Raw genomic sequence first — 20,377 nt, 5'->3', positions numbered from 1 at the left:
AAAAGAACAATGCAAGTGTAATCTCAGCTCTCAGTTTTTCTTTTGTCTATGGCTAAATCCATCTCTTAACCTGGTATGATTAATCTGGTTTGATTTGTTCATATTTTTAGAAGTTTATAAAAGGACAGGGAAAAAGGAGGAAAAAAATCCTTTGAATCACCTATCAGTGATTCAAATGCTGTCTTGAATCATAAAGATACGTATAACTAAGATCTGTGTTATCGGAGTGTGGGAAATACTTCATGAAATGCCAGCAGGTGTATAGCCTGTACTGATAATCAGGGCCAAGTATTTAAAGTCGTTGTACTCTGCTGAGAATGTATAGTCCGCACCACAGATCAAACTAAGGCTTTTCAAAGAAAAGATTTTGAGCTAATAAATCATGGAAAACCTCCATATACACAATGTAATCTTAAATCTCACAAGTGAAAATAAACCTAATTGAGCTGCAGAATGTGAATCTGCAGAGGAGTGCATCTGCAACACTGAGTGGGTTCCCTTCTGTCACTTGCTTATACCTGTCCCATACAGTGGGAAGCTCAAACAACTGAAAACTAAAAATACTGCTTTAGAAATAGAGTGGGAGGAAGAAAAGAGACATGAACACCACTTTTCAAAGTTATGAAGTGTTTGGCACAGTAACAGTCTGGTGGCAGAGAACTTAACAATTACATGTTGAATAAGAAGGTGTTTCCTTTTGTTGCCTTTGAACGTGGCACTTTAATGGAATTTCCTCTTGCTCAAGTGCTCTCTTACTGGGTGGGCAGAATCTCACTAAATTCTGTTTTCTGTTTAATTAGTTTAGCAATGACCGTTTTAATGCTGTTGTTTTAAATGTAAACATTCCCAGTCTCTTCAGGCGCTCTCCTTACAGCATGCTTCTTTTTTCACCTGATGATTTTCATGGCTACCCTTTGATTTTTGTCTCTTTTTGCTCAGAATCTGTAAGCTTCTCTTACAAACTATTGCCAGCCATCAGATTATCATTGCCTCTTTAATGTAAACTACGTCATCAGAGGAGTGCTGTTTTCTCAGGTCCCAGTTTGAGAACAGATTTCCTTCTCTGAGCACATTATTCTTTTGGACTGGTCAAACATCCACCAAATGGAGCGGATTCTTCATTGGTTGGTGAAACAGATGCCTGTCTGTGCAGAGAGTTCATTTAACATCTACTATAGGGTAATGTGGAGTTCTTTGGCCATTACTGCCCTGGACTTGATAGAAACTGAGAAGATTAGAGATGGAGTGTTCTTTATCAGTTTGTAGAGACTTGTAGTACTTTGCCCTGCCCTTCCCTCACATGTTCGGCATTTCTGGTGCCTGTCTCTTACACGGTGCCTAATACCTGCTTAGTGCCTTTTTTCTCAGGTTGCCTCTGAAGTTCTCACCTGGAGACCCTCATCCTCTCCATCTGCTCACAGCTCTCAGATTCTGTTGGTTTGCAGTCAGATCACTTTGGGAGTCTATGTACAGAGAAGCAAATTGTTCTTGCAGTAGAGGGGTGTAGCCCGAGAGAACGTGTACCTACACCGCATCTCATGGGCAGACACGAGCTTGATCTGCTCATCTTCAGCTGGCCGCATTCTGTGTGGAGTCAAACCAGAAGCCCCATATCCATTGTTAGCGTTGTGTTGAGCTTGAGCTAATAAGCTCGGTCTCTTGGCAGTATGTGTTAGATCAGGCTTACTGCTGTGCTAATTGTGCTTACACAGCTTCCAGTTTGGAGCTGGCTCATTTACAGCTGGCTTGGATGGTGGCCAAGAAGGCTTGCCTTTGCCTGCAGTGTGCCATGTAGACATACACACATCCAGCACTTGAATGTGTCTGTCAATAGCAGGAAATTATATTCGGAGGGAGGGGAAAATCTTTGGCCTGGCTGCAAGCATAAACAAGGACAATATTAATGAATGAGGAAGTAGGTAACAATTTTAATAAGAGAAAGGATAGACCACAGGTTGTTTTCGGTGCCTATATTTGGCCCCATCTTGTGCCTAATTTACAGCTGTTTGTTTGTGTTGTTTGTGGGTTTTCGTTTTTCTGTTTTTTGTGGTTTTTTTTTTTTTTTAAATGATATTTCTTGGGAACATTTCCCAGATTTAAGAAACTTCATAGTAGAAGTGAGCAGCCTGGTATTTTAACTGAGAAACGGAAACTAATTTAAACACAAGGTTAAAAATGGGCAAAATTTCAGAGGGGAGAAATCTGCCTTTAAGATTAGCCCATTCACTGTTTTTTATCTTCCTTACTTCATGTGTTTGCAAATTAGTTTGTACATTGTTTATAATAGAGCGTCAAGGATCTGCCCATCTTAGTGTTCAAGTGCTGTAGTTATCTAAAAGTACAAAATACTCACTAGTAAGAGGAATTACATAGGAAGAAGAAACCCAGAGCTGTAAAAAGCTGAAGTTTTTTAATTTAGGTTTAGAAAACTAGAGCTCAGAAGGTCTTGAAAGTCACATCCTCAGCTGGCATAGATTGGTTTCATCAGTCACCAACAGTTGTGTTATTTACTTCAGCAAGAATTTTTCTCCTCAAACATTAAGAAATCTTCTGTCTGTGGAGGAGTGTGGTGGTGGATGGGAACATATGAGTGTATATGTATATAAATACAGAGAAATCTGCCCTAGTCTCTTCTTTTATTGTGAAATAATAAAATGATTCATCAAGCCACATCACTATGAGCTCTCTTAATATTTGAGCCCATTTTTCTCAAATTATTTTCTTGGTCACAAACATCCATGCATTGCTGTATTAATTTGCTTGACAGTTTAGCAGCCACTTCTCTGTTTGAGTGAGCCTCAAAGAGACAATACCAACCTTTTAGTTCTAAAATTGCTGTTATTAAAACAACCAGGGGAATGTATCTCTACCAAGGCAGAGCTGAATAATGGTTTAGCTCCCAGAAGTAATTTGAAATTTCAACAGCACTAAGTAATATTTTAGTGGCAGTATAATCCTGTATGTTACATATTAAGTCTGCCGACTGCACTGCCAGTGGAAGAACCCTGCAGTATTTAAATGACACTAACACCATGGTATTATATTCAGGTCACTAGGGGGCATTTTAGAGGATTGAAGTTATCTGGCAGAATGTCAAGGGTGAATCGTATAATCTCTGTTTCTTTGCCTCTCCAAATATGTAGATTAGGGGTTTAAAAGACCCACACAGCACACCTAACTCACCAGTGTTCCTTCTCTGTCTCAGCCCACTGTATCACCTGTGCACCACTTGCACTGTCGACAACCGCTGAGAGCATAACCGAAGGAAAATGGAGTAATAGCTACAGTTGACTTAAATGGCTGATGCTGTAAGTGGAGAAAACAGTGTACTCAGGATTGTTTGGTTGGGTTTTTTTGTTTGGTTTTTTTTTTTTTTTTTCCCCCTGTATGTATCAGAGCAATTGATAGATAAGCATCAACCCAAGTATTTGGCTTTTGTGGCGGGTGTCCAGAATGATGGAAAATGCTTAGCCCCAAGATGACTGTTTTCCAGAGCAGATCCCTAACGCTAACCTTCTGAAGAGGCAGGGACACTCTTGCAATTGAATATACCAAGGGAGACGGACACCTCTCTCCCCTTTGTGCCTTAGAAATTCCTTCTACATTCATGTGTGTGGCCCATCATAATGATTTTGATACCTCTTTTCAAATGTACTCATCATTCAGGCAGCTCCGGTTGAATTTAAAGAGAGATATTAGGCTGTGAAAAGCATGTGTTCTCAGCAGCTTCTTGCTGCCTCTGGCAGAAATTACTGCTATTCAGATCTGCTAGCTAGATAGTTCACATGATTATTCTGTGCACCATTAGAGACAAACTGAGCTGGGTTAGTTTAAACATGTAAATAGTAGCTTTGGATCATTCTTTCTGCAAGAAACAGATAATCATCACAGAAGTAGCCTAGCTGGCTGATAGGCAGTAAATTTCATCATGTGAGTCCACCCTTGTCTTTCCTTCACAGAGTTTTAACTACAGCTTTTGGGGTGATGTGAACCCTTGGAAAAGATAAAAGCAATTTAAAAAAGAAGAGAATTGGTTAAGGCAAAGGTAGTTGAAGTGATGTCTGACTTCCAGTGGTGAGAATGGCAGTGGTGACATGCTAGTCCATCAGGGCTTGATAGACTTCTCAACCATCAGAGTGGCCATCACATGAATAGGACACATGGCTGTGCCCTGTCTGTGCTCAGAGTGGTTGAGGGGAGAGCCCCAACAACAGTTTGCTTATTTGAAGAGTTTGTTTTCCTCTAGCCTAGAATATGGGCTAAATTCTGATATGGTAATTCCTGTTTTCTTCTTGCTGCGCTCCACGTGATGGGAAATTCTTAGAAAAGTCTCAGGGGCAAGAGGTGTGTTTGGCTGCTGCATACTAGTGCTCGAAAGGAGTGCTGAGGGGACTGGCAATTATTTTTACAGGTCATCTTTCATAGCCTTAACTTGTTATTAGGGAATGTTGCAAGACGCATATTTGCAGAGAAGCATTGGCTATGTGAATGGGAGAATTGCCTGACTTGGCAGACGTGCTGCCGTAGGAGGTTATGGAGGCAGATCAGCAGGTTAAACACGGCTGCAGACAACAGGTCCATGAACAGACACCAAAGGGAGCTTATGTTCCCACTAACAGCTGACTGGATGCTGGGGAGTAAAGGCACTAGACTGCAGATAATGGCTGGGTTCATGTATGCTGCCTACATAGTATCTTCTGCTGTCCTCCTTGGAGACAGAGTACTGAGCTAGATGGATGACTGGATTAACCCAGTATGTCATGTCTTCTGTTCCTATTGCATTCAGGTATATAACGATACTTAAAATATTATTCACACTGTATTTTAAGTTTCATCAAGAACAGGAGAGGCCATAGGGTATTCTTTAGTATTCTACTTTTTTTTTACATGAGAAAAGACTAAACTTTTAATCATTTTGTGGGCTTTATATAGCCTACTTTCACAGAGGATAAAGTTTTCAGTTTAGATTTTGGTGATTGTGCTCTCTTGATCTTGATGTTGCTTTGGTTGTCACTGTCTTTTGTTTTAAAACATACAGCAGGGAAGCCAGTTCTGCCTCACCATTTCTGCTGGGTGTTTTTTTCAAGTTAAAGGCAGTGGACTTTTCTGAAAAATGTCCATAGACCTTTAAAGAAGTCTCCAGAGTGGGTCTCTACTGATCTGCGCAGGTAGCAATTACTCCTATGATCTGTCATTTTAAAGTAAAAATAGAAAATGTAAAATATTGATTACATATGCAAGTACAACAAATGTACATCTGTATACTACCTCTCCAGAAGCTTGTAGATAAAAATAGATTTATATCACATTTTTCCTTCTAATGTGGCATGACAAGTAATAGTTTTGCTCTTGAGGAAGTATGTATGAAAACATAAGGCTGTGAGCTTGTGGAGAGAGCTTTATTCCAGCTATATCGTTAAATGAAGTAACACTGGAAATCTGCTGGGACTCCTTTTCCTAAATAAGTGACACATGTTCATTATAGTGGTTCAGCAGTGAGCAATACCATGAAGTTCAGGATGGGAGAGATCTTTGTTGTTTAGCAAATGCGTACTGTATACTAGGTATTTACTGTAGTCTATACACACTAGAAGTAAAACAGTGGCCTGGCACTTAATGTTACCATGCTACTTGTACTGCCTTTTCAATGTATTTGCTAGGGCCAAAACACTTTTTTGCACTAAAGTTTAGATAGTTTAGCATCTGCCTTTCTCAAATGAAGTAATTGTGCTGCTCTCACCAGTGGTACACAGCTAAAGCCTGTTTTCCTCTCAGCACATTGAAGGCAAACATCTGGAGCACAGGCTTTCACTACCCTTGGCCATTGCACCATTGTGCTTTTTTGGATGCAATCAGTTTGAACCATGGCCAGCTATGGTTTGGGTCCAGAATTGTGTCAGACCAACTTCTGCCTCTAGCTGCTCATAAGGACTGGTCAGGGAGATATAAAAATTGTAGGACAATCCACATTATTTTGAGATGATGTGTAGTAAATTCTGAATAATTACACAATAAAGTAATAATCCAGCAAATTAGTATGTTCTTAAGTAGGGAACCTCAATAATAGGTCTGGCATAAACAGGACTTTTCTTCTAATAGCTATTGTCAAAGGGCTTTAAGTGTTAAAGTGTTTATCTGAAGTTGAACTGATATCAAGTTCAGTTTCCAGTTCTTTGTAGAATGAAAAGTCTTTGCTCAGAATGATGAGGTGAAGGTATTTTAGAAATAGTGTCTGCTGTAGTTTCATTTCCATGTTTATTCTCTTCTTCCACAGTGTGGTGCAGGATTGTAGATAGTAGTCTCAAATTATGCCTTACTAAAGATTCTGGGTAACAAGTAACTACTCTGTTTCTTAATGTGATGATGGTTCGTAAACAAAACCAGGGAACTGACCATATTTGCTGTTGTTTTGCATAAAGGTAGCTGGACTTCTGCAAACAGTTTAGTGGATGGGATTCAGTTTTGATATTGGTCAAGAATATTCCTATGACAACATCCAGCATTTTTGGGGAGGTTTTGCCTTTGTCTTCTGTAGCTAGTAAATTTATTTCTTTGGATATAAATACACGCCAAATCAATTTACCACTTGTAACATGAATGTGTACTATGCAAGGTACCAGAATTGTAACATTTATAGATGTGATGTTCTCTGATGGAGATGCTGTACTTTGCAGTATGTCTGCTTTCTTTGCAAGCTTGCAGTTGATCAGTTGATTTTTTTTTTTTTTTTTTTTTTTTTGGCAATGTGTGTACATGCATACATGCACAAAGCGCATTATCAGCCTCAAGCTTCAGGCTAAATGTGTGAGCCCAGGTGTCATATTTCTAATGCCCTTTGCATGAAATGTGAAATAATTGCTCAAATGTAAAAACTGTATGTATGTTTCTGAAACGTGAAGTATAGGCACAGTCTGTGATTTCAAGTGTCTCATGAAAATGTGCATGTGGTAAGGTCATGCTATCTTCAAAACAAACTTTTCATGTTCTTGAACTTTAGACTTCTCAATCTTTAAAAGTGGAGTGAATGACAGAACACCTTAAATACCTCTGTATGTATTTATATTTAGTAAGTGTAAAACCACTTACACTGAGCTAACTTACTGCAAAGGAGAAACATCTGCTGAATTAAATTGCATGAGGTAGATGGTTCTCTTAAGTTCCTGTGTTTTGAAATGGTGGCCTCCCAGCCAAGAGGGGAAGAAACATGTGAGTATAGTGATCTGTTAATAAATGAAGCAAGTGAATAGTGGGTAAACAAACATGAGTGGCAAAGAGCTAAGAGAGGGAGAGCAAAAAGCACTCGTACACAATACACAGTGGATGGTGCCTACCTCTCCATCAGGGTCCCAAACTCCTAGAAGAATCAAAGGCTTCATTCTTATTGGAGAGACTGAAAGAAAGTTGAGTTCAAAAATAGCTTGGGGTCAAAAAGGAGGGAGGGAGATAATATAGTCACTGAGATAAGTAACTTCAGGTAACGTTTGAGTGTCTGAGTTGTCATTGAGAGAACTGCTGCTTGGGAAGAGGCCTGCCTTAGCTTGTATTTTCAGTATAGAGCCATATGAAATCAATACCTGAAATAGGCTGCTCCGCATGCAGGTTGTCATTATACCCTATTTACCAGTCTCTATTGGTCCTCTTTTTCCATGTTTGTGATGCTGGGACTTCTGAGACCGCATGCCTTGGTTGTCTTGTGGCCATAAGCCAAGCCATTCTATAAATCCTTTCTAATGAATTTTGGAGGAAAAAACCTGTCCTGTTCCTTAACTGGTTAATATTTTTAGGAGGACAGTAAAGGTTCTTGTGTAATTTAGCCCTTGTACCTGTCCTCAACTGTGTCCTCACTTACAAAGGTATACATTGGCCTGAATGCTGAACGTACACTCTAATCCTTGTCACCACTGTATCACCTTGAAGTCATGACTGAACTTTTTGTAATGCATGGATACAAGAGATGTCAAGTGAAACCGTACAGAAAACTGAAATCAAAAGTTTTCTAATAGAAAAAGTTGTTTTGACCATTTGGTTTGGAAATATGGCTATATCAGTATTACTGCAGGTATTTGCACCATTTCCCTGAACTGTACCAATTTTCCTGCACTAGCAATACAGGCTGAGTAAGAGCCTGGGTAACTTGTAAGAAATGCATATCCTAGAGATAAATGTCAGTGTGACAGCTGTTAGGACTAGAAGTTATGTAAGGATATTTTTTTTTGATACAATGGGACCAGCAGGAAACATCTATTTCCAGGTGTGCCTTACTATTATACTGTTCAACTCTGATCTGCAAAGCCCCTAGTGGGAGTAAAAGAGTAATTTGATTTCTGTGCCATTATTTTTGGCTCCCTCAGCTCTGCCTGCCAGAAGGAGTGCTAGTGTAGTGGCATCAAGTCTAGTTGGAGGCCAGTAACTAGCAGTGTACCCCAGGGTTCAATACTGGCTCTAATACTGTTCAGCAACTTCATTAGCGATCTGGATGATGGAGCAGAATGTAACCTTGGCAAGCTTACAAGATGACACAAAACAGGGAGAAGCAGCTGAAAACACCAGAGGGTTATGCTGTCATCCAGAAGGACCTTGACAGGCTGGAGAAATGGACTGACAGGAACCTGATGAAGTTCAACAAAGGGAAAAACGAAGTCTTTCACCTGGAGAGAGGAACAGCCCCAGGCACCAGTATTTGCTGGAGGCCACCCATCTGGAAAGCAGCTTTGCAGAAAAGGACTTGGGGGTCCTGATGGACACCAAGTTAAACATGAGCCATCAATGTGTGTTGGCTGCAAAGGCGGCTAATGCTATCCCAGGATGCATCAGGCAGAGCACTGTCAGCAGGTCACGGGAGGTGATCCTTCTCTGCTCAGCACTGCTGAGGCCACACTTGGAGTGCGGTGTCCAGTGCCAGGCTCCTCAGTACAAGAGACACCCAGACCTCCTGGAGAGAGTTTAACAAAGAGGCCACAGAGATAATTAAGGGACCTGGAGCATCTTGCATGTGTGGAAAGGCTGAGAGAGCTGGGACTGTTTTGTGTGGAAAAGAGAGGCTCAGGGGCGTCTCATCAATATCTATAAATACGAGAAGGGAGGATGCAAAGAAGTTGGAGCCAGGCTCTGTTTAGTGGTGCCCAGTGACAGGACAAGAGGCAGCGGGCACACAACTTGACCGTCCTGCGATTGTGTAACTCTGGCCATGTTTTCAGTAAGGTGGTTTCTCTTGCACCATGAGCTAGACTGAGGTAAACAACTGTTGTTATGTGTTAGCTAGGTGTGGGTTTTAGTGAACTTGGACGTGGTAATTTGAAAGATTACCACAGAATGAAATCTGAGGGAAATTGCAGTGAGCATCATGAGGCCAATACTTTTGCTGCGAGGTAAGGTAGCCTTGCAGGTAGTGTGGCCTGAAGAAAGGGGATTGGGTGATAAGTTGTGAAGTATTTCTACCAGCAGAAATGGTTTAATGTTGCTGAGTGTTCTTTCGTATACGCATTAAAAATAAAAGTGGTGGTGGGTTTAATCTCAGACACATGTACAAGTGTTTTGACTAGATACTGTGGATTTAGAAACAAGGTAGGATCTAATATGCCGAGGAGGAAGGGTTTACTTAATCTTTTTTTAAAAAAAAATTTTTAACAGTTTGAGTCCTTGATAATCTTAGCAGCAGACACCTGTGGTTAGATTTTGAGGAAGTGTGTCTTTTGCAGGCATCTCAGTACAATTTTCAAAAAAATTTTAAAAAAGTGAGGCGTAATGCTATCAAATGAGATACAAGAGTCTGAAAACCCCTGCTCAATAAACTGATATGTTCTTCAGGAAATTGATGAGATATCAAAAGCTGTTTCTTCAGATAGCAATCACTGGCTTAGCTTCCCAAAATGAATGTGAAATTTGAACACTGAGAGAAAGCTGTATCTGCTTATAATGGTGATGGGTTTGTATACAGAGTTCTGGGCTTATCTTGAAAGGGATTCTGACACACAACAAAACCGATGAAAACTGTTTCAGCCAGCAGTACTTTCTTCTGACCTTAAGCATTTCTTGGTTTATGTGTATGAGATTAATTCAAAGACCATTTGATGTTTTTTCTTCCTTTTTTTTTTTCTTAATTTTAAATAACCAAACATACTGGATGAAAACAGGTCCTGCAATTAAAAGATAAGATATATATTTAAACTGAAGCATATTCTCCTGTACAGGAATAAAACTATGAATATACGTCTTTTCTATGCCCTGGACACAAAGATTTAGTAGAGACTACATCTGTGGCGGCGGTGGTGGTTTTTTTCTTCTAGAATAGCTGAATGTTTTCTTTGATTAATCTGTTTTGTGGCTAATCTGGAAGTCTTTGCCACCAGTGTAGAAGTGAAGCACTGTTCACTGGACCAACTGGTATCTTACATTTAAGTCTGTTGGTAGAAGGAGCAGCAAGACATGCATGACCCATTTATGGTTTGTGTATAATAGGTTGTATTTCTTGAAAATGAACGTTCATAGGTTGCTTCTGTTAAAGAAGTTACTCTTGTAAAGGGTGCCCTTCATTGACAGGACTGCTTGTGGAGAGAGGCCTGTTGCTGTCCCATTCAGTGGGGCACTAGAGCCCCAGAGGTCAGCTGGTAGCACAGAGCTGCTGAACCCCACAGATCCACTGGGAAACATGAAAGATTTGGGTTGAAGTTCAGGTTTTGAGATGTGGCTGGATATTGTTTGGTCAGTCAGTGTATTTGTGTTTTTCAGCCCTGTTCATGTTTAGTGTTGTGAGTGGCATAAATGGGCACTGCTTGCCTGTACTGAGCCACGTCTTAGTTGACCAAATGCATGAGCTGACTTTTGTACTGAGCGGTTTTTTCACAAACTGGCATAATTCCTACTAGTTCCACTTTTTGTATCTATCTCATAAAATTATATGAGTGATCTTTTGTGTTTGCACATGATGTCTTGGAGTAATTAATTATTTATCTTCATGACTGCATGTGTGTGAGAAGGGATTTGGTTATCCTTGTTTACAGGAGACAGACAAGGCATGAATTGACTTGGAGACTGTGCCTGCACTATGGTAGAGCTCTCCATAGAATGATTCTGCCTTAAAGCTTTTCAAAAGCCACAAGGAAGGGTGTTTCACATTATGCTATGCTTTATTTTTAGAGGATTCAAGAGCAAACTGCTGCAGTCACCGAACTGGAAGTAATACTGCCTTTGCTCACTTCTTGTTTAATCTCTAAAACTCCTTATCAAAAATTGTTACTGTTTCAAAGTCTCATAATGGTTTAAGAGTCTTGAATCTACTGAAGGAAGCTCAATTGTTTCTTTTGAGGGCAAGGTGCAGTGTGTTGTTTGTGCTGCCAGCCTTGGCAATGCCTTCCCCTCCCCAACTTCTTTGTCCCCCTTCTTCCCTTCCCCCCGCCTCCCCAATTATTTTTCCAGAGACCTTGGCTTGCTGCTTCTGGGGCAGCAGCAGCAGCTGCTAGTGCTGTCCTGTAATTCTTCCATCTCGGTCACAGGGGACTGGAAGGGAAAAGACGGTCTGTCTCAGCAGCAGTCTACCAGCTGCCGCTACAATCTATAATGCGTAAATTTGCAAAACATAGCTTTTAATTTTGCTTTGCAGTCAGAATGAAAAACTAGAGTGCACCACCACTGCCATCATTGATTGATTAATAGAAATTTATGCTCCTTGCTCCCTGGTTCAGACTCGGACAAAAAGTACTTGGAAGTGGCTAAAAATAAAAGGTAAGAATCCTGACAGACTTTCACACCAACTAAGTAATTAACAGTACAATGTTGTGCTTGAGAATATATGCTTGAGAATACACTCTGGATAAAAGCTGTTGTGTAACACAGAAATAGTCATCTAGAGTATAACATGTTTAGGGTCATAATATTTTATGAGTTACATGGGTAAGCAGGGCTTCTTTGTTACAGTGTCAGTGAATGAGGGCATTCCACAGATTCTAGCATAAGTAGTTTTCCTGAAAATGTATATTGAAACATATTTTTGGTTTTGAGGCTTTTTTTGAGGGAGAGAGAAGGAAGGATGAAGGAGAGTCAGTAGAGTAGTTACTGTTCTTTTTCTGATGGCTGTGTAAGTTAGAGTAGCAACAGTACTGCTTGTTTTGTGTGCATATACCTTGAGTAAGGAAATAGGACATAGAAAAGGTAAGCAATACCCAAACTGCCATCAGAAATGCATTTGTAACCTCTTCAGTGTGTATTTATGAATGATGAAACTTTTTCTTGGACCATTCAAGAAAAAAACAACCAAAACATGGCTGGAATTTGTAAAAGAACTTGTTTGCACTGAATAGTTTGACTCAGTGGGTAGTTCATAAGACTTGAACTATAAAACACTAATAATCCATAAAAATATGTGGTTGTGGCACACATCGTTGGCCAAAGATAGACTGCTGTGTGTATAGCTGAGAGAACTAATTTTATGACAAGTCAACTTTGGAGCTTGTGTCCCTAGAGACCCCATTTGCCGCCTTTGTTTTCCTTTAAACGTTCTGAAGTCCTTTGTCATAGAAGTTGCATGGGAACTGCAGTGTATGAAGGCTAGCACAGAAACAAACCTTTGTACACCAGGTCATTATGGGGACCATGAGGTGGTCTGCATCCAGGCTTCCTTGCTGGTGGAAGAGCTTGTGGCAGCTGGCTATCTGCTTTTCTCAGTTGGTTTCATTGGGGGCAAGGGACTCGGAGAAGCCAGCTGCCACACTGGCATGCCTGCTAGGGGTTGTGCATGAGGGACGTTAGTGATGGTGTCAGTTGCGGACTACTGCCTTCCAGCATGTCCTACAGAGTAAATCCAAATGCAGAGCAATCACAGATCTCTTTTTGACAATGTGACCACATTTAAATCTGCTGAACATCTGTGAGTATACTAGTGTGCAAGTTGTACTTTTTTTGCTACTAATTAGAATACACTTGGTCCAAACTGAAGCTTCAGATGCAAATTTGTCTGAATTTGGGAGAGAGCAGATCTATGCCTTACCTTAGTGGAACAAGCTAATTCTACCATTAAAGTCACAGTGTAATCTAGTACCCATACCCAGAATCACCAGTCCTTGTTTCTGTACATCTTAGGCGATACTACTGTCAGCAATCTTAAGTGAAAGCATAAACAAACTCTAATCTCACAGGACATACTACTTTCAATAAATATATTGTATAGACATTCTGGCAGAACTAAACTAAATCTAGATGTGTCTTTGGGACTCCAAAGAAAAATAATTTAAAATAGTTTAAAGAACCAACAAAGCATACTGTGTCCATGTGCACATCTTAAACTTGTTGGAATTTTTAAGCATGTGAAAAATACAGCCCTGAGTGTACACCATGCCTTCCAGCTCCAGGGCAAATACAGTAAGAAGAAACTGTATAGTGACCCATTATTCACACACCTGGGAGGTAAGAAAAAGGAAGCAAGGAGTGTTTTGCCCAGAAGTCCTTCCTGGTTATTTTTTTAAAATGTGGTACACTCAAATATTTATGTAAAAGCAGTTTTCAGTGGTCTCGCTTAATTGGGCAGAGAAGTCAAATTTAGTGAAGTGCACACACTTCGTGTAGTTTGAATGAAGTGGTTTGGGTACGCTACCCACCTGCTCACAGGGAGAGGATAGAAATTAAACGTCAGAGGCTGTTCACAAGTAAACCAGCAGAATTCTTGGAACTACTACTCTAGCCGATCGTGAAAATGTTGTGTGTTACTAGTCTCTCAAAGTGTCAGAGATTAACTATGGAAAACAATTTGAGCTTTAGACCTTAAAGAAAGACTGCTAGAGTATGTTTTTAAATTTCAGTGGTAGCAGACTGGACGAAAGCTTGCAAACTTCTGACTAGGTGGCAACAAAGGCCTCTCAGACTCGCAGTAAAGTCTCTAAGAAAGCAAGCTCCCTTTTCCAATACATATTTTGTCTTTCTATTGCAGTAAAGGCATCTGCCTTCTGCCAGTGTTTTCTGAGCTATGGACTGAATTCTTTTGAAGATTACTGAATTAGCTTTTTCTTAACTTTTCCTTCCCTTCAAAATTAGTATCTTTATTTTAATGTTCAACCATCAAACTCCCAAGCACAGCTTCTTCCCTACAGAGACGGTTATCTCGACACTACAAACAAGACCCTTACTAGATAACCCTTACAGCACAGGCTGTTTTCCATCCATTCTGCAAGGACTGATTTTTAATGAAAGGAACAGTGTTAAATTCTCAATGAGAACCAACCTTTCCTCATTTCTTTGCCTGTGGGGATTTGATCAGTTTCTGCAGCTTCCTGCTTAGACATTGTACACAGGGGATAGCACTTTGGGGGCAAAGCTAACCTGGGCATAATTGAAGGAGTAGTTTTGAGCAGCTGCAGTCTCACGGCACATTTCCCATGTAACCGTTTACATCAAAGTTAGAAGGTGTGTTTCCTGTCTGTGAAACTTTGCCTATGCAGTCAGCCCATAGTCTAATCTGTAGATCTGTTCTGGTATTTAGAATAATACATTTTGAGAAAAGAATAATTGGAAATTGGTATTAAAAGAAGATATTTTAGGAAAGAGACCTAAAGGCACACTGCAGTCTCCCTGAAAGAATATGATACCTAGACAATGGGAAACTTAATTTCTTAATTCCTCAGACACAGAACTCTTTGAAAGTCAGGCCTCTTAAAAATCCATATTCCACCAAACCTCTTCAAGGAAGGTAGAAAGAGGCAGAACAAAATGTAGGTTTTAAGCTTGCCTGACATGTCACTTGGGATAACATCACTTCTGTTTGTCCTTAGTAAACACAATGCCAGGTCAGGAGCCGGAGGATAATCTTTTGCTCTAAAACGTTTTCCTGTAATATCTGATTCTGCACAGTATAAAATCAAGAGTGGACAAGGCTATCCTGAGTCTCTCTCTTTGCCTGATACAAGCATGATTTTATTATACAAACATTTGCTCCATTAATGGTGATTATTCCTAATCCCTCGTTTTCCTTAATGGCAAAACATTTCACTGGAGGAAAAAAAATAAGATTAAAGTAAAGACTTTCAGACAGTAAAGGCTACTAATTGAAACCTGCAAGGGATACCCCCCATCATGGAAATTCAAAATTATAAAAGTTACTACTGAAATAGTTGGAGAAGTGATACCTGAAAGTCTTCAAACATGCACTTTGGGTTAAGTTTTTGTATGGTTTAATTCTGTACTTTTTTTCCCTGCATAAGAGCATAGATTTAGTAAACGTGCACACATAGTGATACATGTGTATGTTTGTACAACGTGCATTTTTTTGTCTTCTGATGGAAAGGAGTGGTTTTGGTTGTATATGTGTGCCCATGTGGACCTCTAAAAGGAGATAAATCACAGACAGGGATGCTAGGACATTTTGGTTCTGTTTCTCTCTGCCCTTTCCTTGTGGGTTTTTTTTTTTTTTTTTAGTACCTGTCTCCTCCTGCAGTATTCTTTCACTGAAGTTTTGGAATAAAATATTATTCCCTGTGCAAAGCTTGTGGGGGGACGTGTGCGTGCTTCTGTTTTTTCCGCCATAGGCTGTGGTATACAGCAATGTAGAGTTCTTACAGTTTTTATTCTCTTGAGTTTGGTAATACTTTAACCAAAGGAAAACAGAGGCATGTCGAGGTTTCCCTACTCTCCCTCCCTCCTACAGGTCATGCAGGAAGTGGAGAGCGGTATGCTGCTCCTGGAGCTCCTTTCTTGCATGATAAACCCCTGGCTAACAGATGGGTGTTGAATGCATAAAAAATTAATGTTGACACTTATCTGAGAAAGTCAGTAACATTGTGAGCCTTCATGGAGTGTCTGTATAGTGGTAGGACAGCACTTCATAAATGGATTTTGTTGCATAGGATTTGTTAAGGCTTTTGAAAGGAAGAAAATAATATTCTAAAATACAGGACCCCTTAAATATTTGTCAATTCCTGTGGCTTTGAGGAGTTTAAACCTATACGGTTCTGGATCTTTGGGTTATTTTTTGGTTTCTTGATTTAATACATTTTTGGATGCGTAGTATAGCATGTAGGTTATATATGTCATTAGGGAACCCAGTAAAATACAAATTCATGACGTTAAAATTGCTTTCCCTGAAACGACCTGTTTTCTGTGTGTTTTCTGTTCTGTGTCTCCTTCCATTCCCCCACCCTCAAGTCCATTAGGTGTAAGTCGGATTAGTTCAGTGGCTCTTATCAGACCTCTTTTTCCTGTTACACCCAGATAAATTTATGTGATTTAAAGAGTGGACTCCAGGCATAACCTTATTCCTGCCGAGGACAGGAGCTGCATTTGCTGAAGCTCGGTGTTGGTGAATAGTACCCCACTGTGCTCTATATGGAAAAGTGTGTGGGTGGCAATTTACATGGTAAACAAAGGCAAACAGGGAAGGAAGATAGTTAAGATTATGTTTCTTAATGCTTTAGATCTCCTTAAAACATGTCTGTTGAAAATTCGCAGCAACAAATATCACAAAAGATCGGGGTAGATTTTGCTATTTTTGAGTATCAGTCTTCATGTAAAAGGATTTTTACATATATTTGTTGTGAAATGAAATTCATAATGTAAAATTAACTTTATTAATATAATTTTTCCTGGTTTTGTGGTAATAGAAAATAAAGGCTGTACCTGCAACTATTCCCTTTAAAGATAAATGGAAACTTTTTATTTCATCAGTAAAACAGGCTTATAGTTGTCTGTAGGATCATTCCCCTGCTCCTGCCACCCTAAATAGGTGCTTTGCTTGTTTGTCATCGAAGGTGTAGGGAGGCAATGTGAATTGGATGGCAAGGGACTAGAGAGTGTGACAGGAAGTATTGACATCCTTATTTGTGCTGTGTATCTACTATGTGACCTTCGACAAGTCTCATCACCTATGAGGATATGCCATATCCTGTTATTAGATTATAAATCTCTCCTGGGAGAATGCTTGTCGCAATTTAGTTTTGTATCTGGCAAAGGGTCTTATAGATATTATTGTAAAACAAATAACAGAAATAAGGGTAGCAGGTTTTTTTTCTGGAACACTAGTCTTTGATGGAGATAGGAATTTCTTTTTAACCTTGGTCTCCTGCTCTGGTGCCCAACTCAGCTGCAGAAAGGTTTCTTCACTCTGTTGTCTTCCTAGTCAGATTTTTGCCAGCAAGAAAAATACCTAACTTGAAATTTGCTGTTTATTCAGATAGGTAAATGTTGTGTTTGCATAGCCCTTGAAAAGTTTTGCACACACATTCTAAAATATGAAAACCAATGCACGATTATTTGCAATACTTTGTCCTAGATTAAACTGGAGATTTTTCTGTGGCATTGGTGTATAAATTGTGTATTTAAGTTGTGGTCACAATATATGCTTCCTCGGGGGAAGGCCTGTCATTCAGAAGTAGCCAATCTATGTGATAACTGTTACCCCATGTACATGCTAACAAGCACATCTCATGCTGCATCAGGGAAGTAACCAGCTTATTCCATGTGATGAAACTCTTGTTCCAGTTCACCTCTTGTTTTGAACTGATACCCTTCATGCTTGTGTTGACACTAGAAAGGAACTTCACATGGGAGACTCTCCCTTCCAGTTCACTGATTTGCATTCAGGCCACTTGCTGATGCTGTGCAAAGAAGGTGCTGGTCCGCATGGAAGGAGAGCTTGTTGTGTAACGCAGCGTATCACAAGGGTTTTGCCAGTACTGCTGGCCACAGACTGAGCTCTTTCCCTACGCTGTTTGATTAGCAGTGCAGTTGATTTATGGGAATTCAGCTCTGTCTTTTGCAGGGTTTAATATTAGAACTTTCATGGATTTGCATGTCACTGGGAGGAAAGCCTTACTTGCTTCTGACTGCAACTCTGTCAGCTTTTCTCTGAAAAAGCTTACAAATGTGGAGGAGCAAAATTTTTTTTTCCTTTAATTATTATTTAAGAAGGTTTTGGATTTGGGTGTCTTTCGTTGTGAGCTTGTTTTTTTCTTTTATGGTATTCAGAACACTGGAATTATATTTTTCAAGGTTTTTGCTGCTAACAGACTACCAAATTTGAAGAAGGGAGAGAATAAGATTTCCAGGTGATAATCACTTAATTGTAGGACTTGACTCTTTAATTACAAAATAACACTTAAATTTAAAATTACATAAGAAAGATTACTTTTTAATTGTTTTATAATGTCAGAAAGGATAAATATGTCAGTCTAATCAATGTTCCTGTGTAGAGCCAGGGGTCTCCTTTCCAATAATGTTTGTCAAGCTATTTAATTTGTTGAAGCTTTTAAAAGATGTCATGTGATGCAGTAATTTAAAAAGTAAAAAATTAAGACAGTAGAAAGAGAACATAGTGACATGAATACAATGTAATGATCATGTGGTTCAAATTGCTTTGAATAATATTCCTATGCTGTCCCTGTTTGTTCCTGGGGTGTGACTTTGCTAATAGCAGTGAGGGTATTGTCTAAGGTCTTTGTTGATAATTACTTCCTAAATATAATTAAATATGAAGGTGGTGCTAGCAAGATGCTAATTGGCCTTACTAACATACGTGGGATTTTTCACTTTCCCAGAACCACTAGATAATAGCACTTGGTGCAGCAGTTCTTCAAGAGTGGAGACAGCCGATCAGATTGCAAAAGACAGCAATGTGTCTTCTTTCTTGGGTGTCCTGTGGTGGGGAATGGGGGCTTTGTGCTTAAGGCAGTAGTAAAATACTGCTTTAATAGCTGTGGGACTTTAGGCAAGTTGCTCAGTCTGTCTAAAAGAGGAGTAATAACACTACTTTTATTTCTTGTCTTTTATAGATTTGTAAGCATAGGTGGGGTTTTTTGCTATATTTATAAAGAGAAAGTTGATCATTAGCTTACAACATTGCTGCAATACAGGCAGGTTTAATAATGTGTTTGCCATTATGCAACAAAACCCTTGTGGGTTGCCTGTATTAGTGAGGATATGCTGTATTGCAACTACACTGACTTTCAGCTATGATCAGCTGTTTGGCAAGGCCCCAAATGTTGCTTAGACAACCCACCTTATTCTTCCAGAAGCCAAAGCTTTCATGGAAGCAGTAAGTGTAATTTTCAAAAGCAGGCTGGCATGGGAGCACTATGAGATGTGAAAGACAAAAGGAAATGGAGGCTTTAATGAGCACCTTTATGCAGCTGGTCCCCAGCAAAGCACGCTGCCTTTCAAATACGCAGTGCTTGTGTTGCCTAAGTGTGACTAATGGCTGTGATTCATGAGGAAGCATGGCTTGTCTTGGGACTGCTGAGCTGGTTTCACCTCAAGCTGTCCGGTCCCTTTCTCAGAAGCTTGCTCTGCTGCAGCAGGGTTGGCAGAGCTGCTCACCAAGCAGCTGTGGACCTGCTGTGAATGACAGGCTGACATATGAAGGTAAACCAAACAGCAGTGCTGCTGACAGAATAGACTTTGTGGTAGTGGTCTGTTTATGATACCTTATACATTAAGCCTTGAGCTGAGACTGCTACAGTAGGATGATGATGCAGTGATGGTTTTCAGTGGGGACACGTTTCAGCAAAGGCTGAAATTCTATTCTGCCATGAAGTACTTACTTGTGGATGGTTTAGGAAGAAAAATACCAAGAATCATTGGCAGCAGAAACCTCTATTTTTATTATTTTTTTTTAAACAACCTACTTTGGTTGAAATTTCCTCTCTTAAGGAAATAAAGTTCTTGCTTTACTGTTGTTTTGTTACAAGGTCGGAAAAAGTTTAAGTTATCACCAAGTTTCTCAAATACAAGGGGTTTATAGTTGAGGCCAAGCATAGGAACATATATCTGCTGTAATTAGTCGTGATACAGTGAAATTGTTTTGCCTCAGTAGGTATTATATTGAAAGTGATTTTAAACCTATTTGTTGCCTCACTTAAGAGTTTTTCAGACCTTTGAGTTTATCCTGTAACTGCTCTCAAGAGCTGATTTTTATCAAAGTTTCATTACATGTCTTTTTCAGCCTTGGGAAAATAACACATCCTTGTGCAAAACCTGCTTCTTGCTGAGATCAGTGAACAGCAAGACCCAGTTGCTTGCAGGGCAGTGATATAGTTGCAAGGTTATCAGAAGGTTAAAGGTAGAAATAGGCTATTGGCTCCAATAAATTCCTGTGAGGGAAATATGGAAAAATATATCTTTCTTTGTAAATGAGATAGCATAACGGGTGACTGTTAGATTCTCATTTTGCTGTAAGACTTGCAAGTGCAACAAGATTTTGCAACACTGTGTGGAGGAGATTTAGATACTCCCATTTAGGCTGTGATTGAGACGAAGTTTTGCAAAGAGCATGCATAATGCTTGCCATGGGTTACCGTTGTGTATCGTGCTTCAGAAAAGCAAACCTTTATCTAAAACTTTGATCCTTTTTAAGTGGTTCAGGAAGGTATAAAAAGAGGCATTTTACAGCATTTTTCACATACCT

General features: G+C 39.7%; 1 protein-coding gene across 13 annotated transcripts in view; it reads left to right on the top strand.

Annotated features, from left to right (window-relative positions):
• The window catches only part of ZMIZ1 (zinc finger MIZ-type containing 1), a 363,155-nt gene that overhangs the window by 128,648 nt on the left and 214,130 nt on the right, over positions 1 to 20,377 (top strand). Inside the window, exon 1 of one of the 13 annotated variants that reach the window (XM_074907139.1) lies at positions 11,636 to 11,721. The exons of 11 other annotated variants lie outside the window; for them this stretch is intronic. The gene's annotated coding sequence lies outside the window, so the exon portion shown is untranslated. Of the gene's footprint in view, positions 1 to 11,635; positions 11,722 to 20,377 lie in introns of those variants that run through there. One more of the 13 variants, XM_074907138.1, reaches the window with a different exon arrangement.

The sequence above is a fragment of the Athene noctua genome, chromosome 5, assembly GCF_965140245.1.
Source record: "Athene noctua chromosome 5, bAthNoc1.hap1.1, whole genome shotgun sequence".
Classification (NCBI taxonomy): domain Eukaryota; kingdom Metazoa; phylum Chordata; class Aves; order Strigiformes; family Strigidae; genus Athene; species Athene noctua.
The sequence above is the reverse complement of the archived record's forward strand: the minus strand, read 5'-3'. Positions and strand labels throughout refer to the sequence as shown.